Genomic DNA, 5,704 nt, shown 5'->3' with positions numbered 1-5,704 from the left:
GTGTGATGGTTTTGCCTCCAAGACCTTTCTCCGAGGTAAATGTTATGTTGTACAGTTATAATATAAATAAGTGTCAAAAAATAAATAACTGTGGTATTGGCATTTAATAATAATAGTAGGATAAAATTTTATTTTTTAACTCACCACGCGATTCCAAGAAAATATATATCTCGCGTCTGAGAGCCTTGTAGCCGTGATTCCCGTGAGTGATCCAAGGACTTGTCTATATGATTCCCATGGGTTCCAATTCACTTGGTCAGCAGTCAGCGTATTCAGTAAATTCCTACAACGAACAATATCATTCGTCTTCCTCGGTACATTCCATATATAAATTATAGGACATTTTTATTCATTATCAGTCTTTGAGATGTCTGGTAGACATATGCCCAAGTATTCATATCCCCAAAACTACTCTATAATGATAATGAAGCGAATTAATAAATTCCCAACAAAATAAACATTGAAAGGAAGAAGGAACTGGATAAGAAATTTACATCTAATATTTTGGAATGCCTTGCTTAGTGACTTATGTCTCCTACTAGATAAACGGAGTGCCGCATACAATCTCGAAAAAGCGGCACTCCCAGTCATACGTGGATACTGCATCAAGATCTTTAAAATCAGCTAACCATCCAGCATCAATATAGGTCTTTGCATTAGAAAATAAAAAATGTCCCAACACATACGTAAAAAATGGCAATTGCTACTCTATGAGCAAGGATGTTATCATTTTCAGCCTCTACCAACTTTTCTTTTAAGAATTATGAGCTTAAATATGTAATGGTAATTGAATTTGGAACCCACGACGTTCCTTTTAGACATAGCGAGGTATCTTGGATATCCGGGAAAATTTTCTCACGAACATATTCAAATTGGTACTTCCCTGAATTATACAGAACGGCAGGCCAATTACCGATATTCAGTCCCGTCAACATGATCCAATCTAGGGGTGTGAACCCCATCTCACCAAATGGGAAGTGAAAAGTATTTGTTGTATCTCAAAACCGCTCAAAAATATAATCAACCACCGAATGTTGGGTTTCGCTACATTCTATGCTCAATAAACTTCCCCATCCCGCTCTTTCAATAATATATTTAACTCTACGACTGTGTTCATAAATAAATTTAAAGTGCTTAATTACCGATGTCAGAGAATCACGATAGTGAAACTTCAATTTTTGATTCTGTGCAAATGTGATGTCCGTAAAAGAGTGATGGTTATCATTTTCCAGTGTAGGAAACCTCCCTAACCTGGGAACATCAACCTCATTAATTTTCCCAGTAGAGATTAAGTTATAATCCTCCTCGACTACAGATTTCTGTCTCTTGTTCGTCTTTTTGTGACCATTGAACCTCGATGCTAATTTGCTCAACATCTGTGTACACACGATAAATGCAATTTCATAATTAAAATACCAACCTTCACACCAAAATACACATATATTTAACCCAACAAAACTTCATCATACTTCCATATTTTTATAAGTCTATAAACATTTATATTCTAAATTCTATAATTCATTAAACACAAATTATATTAATTCCAAATTCTATAATTCCATAATCACAAATTAAATCGTCTACCTGTATTTTGAACATATTAGAAACACACAAAATAAACCAAAAAATAACTCAAATTAATCACTTCGAATTCAATAAAAATCAATAAATAGTCAATTGTTTTTAACCCTATTTACATACATACAAATTTGCTCTTCTACGTATTTAACACACAATTATTACATAACCAAGAATTTTCAAAACACATATTCATCTATAGAACCCACATATTAGGCCTTGTACATGTTTGTCAAAATTTCAAAAATTCTTTTTACCTAATTTACATAAACACCAAAAAAATAACCAAAAAACAACTCAAATTAATCACTTCAAAATTCAATAAAAATCAATATAAAATCAATGGTTTTTAACCCTATTTACATACATACAAAACAGGTCTTCTACATATATAACACACATAACTTACATAACCACAAATTTTTAAAACACTTATTCACAAATTAGGTCTTCTCCATGTTTATGAAAATTTCAAAACTTCCTTTAACCTAATTTACATAAACATCAAATACGGTCTATTTCACATACAACACACAGATTCATCTCTACAAACATGAAACACAAATACCCAATTTTATTTAACCAATTCCATATTCATACCCAAATTAAAACTAAATCATAACTATATCTTACTATAATAAAGAAAAAGCGCCCTTTTGGGTGGTTTGGTGTAGCATGCCGGAATGTCTAAATTATCCCTCGTCTTATTACTCCTAAAGAGGTATGAGACGTAATAGTATTACTCTAGGAAGCCTATACCTGTAAAATAGACAGCCAACGGATACGTGATCGAACCCAACTGAACTCAATTTTGCAAATTTACGTTTCTTTTTGCTTTTATCTCCTTCGATTTTAGTTTCCATCTTCTCCTCCTCTTCGTTCATGTTTCTCTCCGTCGAAAGAAATCGAAAATCAAACATTCAATTCTGAAAGAGGCGATACAAAAACTGTGATTTGATCAAAACTTCTTTTCATAGAGTCTCCAACAATTTTTTCTCCCTACCCTGTTTATTCTCTGCTACTTGAACAAATGTTTTCCTGGTGTTAGGTTTCAAACTTTGGGGTTCTGGAAGAAAAAGATGAAGCGAAAGATTTATGGTTGCCCAAGTAAAGACGTATGAATATTGATTCAAAACTCGAAACTGCTTCTGATTTTCTAAAGGTATGATTTTAATTATGAATCCCCCAATTTTTTTTATAGTCGTTGCATGTGAAATTTGGGGTTTAGGGTTTCATATAATTTCCAATCCGATAAACCAATCTCTTCATCGGGTACCAATTTCAATTTCACCAAGTTTATTGAATCAGTTTATGCAATAATCTGTTGAATGTTGAATTACTATTGTTGTTTTCAATAATCATTATAATCAATTAAGTTGAATGAATGGCTTTGCATCTGGTACTAATTCCGTCGGAATTATAATGATTCTCACCTGATATTCATTTGCTCAAGCTGAAAACAATTTTAAGAATTAGAATTCAGTCTATAAAGATTTCATGTGTTCGTTTCAGAGTACTAATGTTTTCTGAATTTGAGATTTAGCAATTCTAGACGAGTTGCATTCAGATTTCAGAGCTGTTGAAGCTAAATTAGTAAACCAAATTGGTATTTCACATAGATTTATCGTAATTTTAATTTCTAGAGATTAGAAAAATTGAAATCAGATGAACAGGATTTGACGTTCAATGAAATCTATTGATTTTCTATTTTAGAACACCAGGAGTCCATATGCTGCAATAGTGACTTATAAAATTGAAAAGAACTAGAAATGCATCAAAATTGGAAAAATCTAGAATTGCAGCAAAATTGAAAAATCTGCAGCAATGCAGGGCAATAGTAAGGTATCCAATTTAAATCGCCACGTCCAATGAAGGGATTGATATCTTTTGTAGGTACAATTTGCTTTCTCTGAGTGCTTAATTTTTGGTAACAATAGCAATTGAACCTATGGTGTTTGGTAAATACCCTCGACTTCATAGCCACCAGACCGGTATTTTGCATCATTGGTATTATTGTGTAACTTCAGATATAGCTGCAGCCTCAGCACAGTGGCTAGACAACGTGGGTATGTGACAGGCAGCATCACTTAGCAAAAGATTGCTCTCTGTGTACCATATACCTGCCATGTTAGGTACATACCTGATGTTGAGTGCTATAACCCACATATATATGAAAATTAGAGTCCAATAGAAATTGGCAGAGTTCATTAGCGGGAAGTAGATGCTGCCATCAAGTTTCAAGTTTGAATTTCTCCTTTGCAGAAGGATGTGGATGAAATGTCCACCGAGCGGGTTTATACGAGAACTTTCATTTGAATAGGATTCGTTTTTCTCGGTGTACCTGAATCTAAAGGTCTGCAAAATGATATGTTGACAAGAACTATTGTATAGTTAAAAACAGAGGAAAAAATCACCAACTATGACCGACATGTTGATCTGGGACATAAATTTGTACTTCTTATTAGATAAATTCTTTGTTAAATATTATTTTGCTCTTTGGCCAGTCTATTACAATAAATTCTATAAGTGTTTATTTCCTCGACAGTGAGTCCATATTCCTTCGACTTCGATAGGTTTTAAATTGACATACTTGATATTATTCATGCAGGTGTACAGGAGAGGTACGAAACTTAGCTGCTGGTGGTGGCCATTGATCTATGCTGGCTGATTCATGTTCCTAGAAAGAGTTGTTTGAATTCAGCCTTGCTGACTGTGTGATTCCCTCAAATATGCCTGTGATAAGTTGTGTACGTCTTAACAGAGAATATCAAATATATAAGAGAATCTTATCTGTGTGTAACACAAAAAAAAAAAAAAAAAAACCCGAGAACGATACCTTTTATAGGCTTACATGTTTCTGCCTAAATATAATATGTGAGAACATTTTATTTGTGTAGATTTTAGAGACTATTCAATGAAAGTTTGTTTTGTAGGTTTTAGTTTTATGTTAGTATGAAAAGTATCTTTTTCTTGATAGTAAGATACGTGAGAACTGCGAACATCTTATGGGTGCTCAACAATTAAAGTGGTGAATTGTCTTTAAGTTCAGGTTTCGATGGCGCCTGCGGTTTCACTAGTAGTATTATAGATAAAACTAAAATAAAAGATAAAGGGAAGAAACATACCTCTCACTCATGGAACCGAAATACTATGGTTGATTTCTGTTTTTTTTTTCCCTGGTTGCTGTTTGAGAATGGGAGAAAAGGAAGAGTTGAAGTTCTGTTGGGTGACGCGGTAGAAAAGAAGAAGATGAAAACAAGAAAAGGGTCGAGAAGAGAAGATAGGTATTAACGCCCACAAGTGTAGTACGTGTGTACACGAGGCGAGTTTATAAGCTTCGCCTGTCTTCAAGTGTGGAGAATACGTACGCCCGACCAAGCGTGAGAAGTATTCCCGTCTGTTAACCAGGCGTGGAGAAAACGTACGCCCCAAATCAGGCGTTTGTATTTTGAACACCCCATACCAAACGTGAATCATATGTACGCCTCATAAAGTCATGAATTATATGTTCGCGCTACACCACACGAGCTTATATCCCCGCTTGACCAAATATATTCGGCTTCCGTAGCGTATCAACACGGACTAAACCCAAAATTTTGACTATTTTTTGATTTTTAGTCTTTGGTTTTAGTCGTACCACTGCAGTTGGTTTAAGGGTCTCCAAGGATACTTGCTCATTTTTATGAGTGAAAGAAATAAATAGCCTTTAGTCATACATTGGGTAAAACCAAAGATGGACATCACCCTATAACTAGGAAACATAATTAGTTATACGGGCGGGAAAACGACACTTACAATGGGTAGTGCGTATATCCACACTGAATAATTTTTAGGAAAAGTTAACACAAGATTTTATTTCCTAAATGAATTGAAGTCTATTTTTTTCAGTACCATTGTCCTCTTCTTCGTACTGAAGGAGTGATGGATCATTAGCAACAATATCACCATTATTGACGCCATCAACACTACCTATTAGATTATGACAACTCTTGTCACAAAAAATGTATAATTGAAAAACACATTCACTACACTCAGTTCTTTGCTCTTCATAAATTAGTAAAGTAAAATCATTGTGTTTGATACATGTTGTTCAATAATTTTATGATTTAATGTTATTGCAACATGA

At 34.0% G+C, this 5,704-nt stretch overlaps 1 long non-coding RNA gene across 1 annotated transcript; it reads left to right on the top strand.

The window, feature by feature from the left end:
* Positions 1-2,412: 2,412 nt before the first annotated feature.
* On the top strand, positions 2,413-4,517 carry LOC113306664. The gene is made up of 2 exons (XR_003338769.1): positions 2,413-2,740; positions 4,187-4,517. It is a non-coding gene; the product is annotated as an uncharacterized LOC113306664 (long non-coding RNA).
* Positions 4,518-5,704: the final 1,187 nt, after the last annotated feature.

Source organism: Papaver somniferum, chromosome 8 (assembly GCF_003573695.1).
Source record: "Papaver somniferum cultivar HN1 chromosome 8, ASM357369v1, whole genome shotgun sequence".
Lineage (NCBI taxonomy): Eukaryota > Viridiplantae > Streptophyta > Magnoliopsida > Ranunculales > Papaveraceae > Papaver > Papaver somniferum.
Note: the sequence above shows the minus strand (reverse complement) of the source record. Positions and strands in the feature narration are given on the sequence as shown.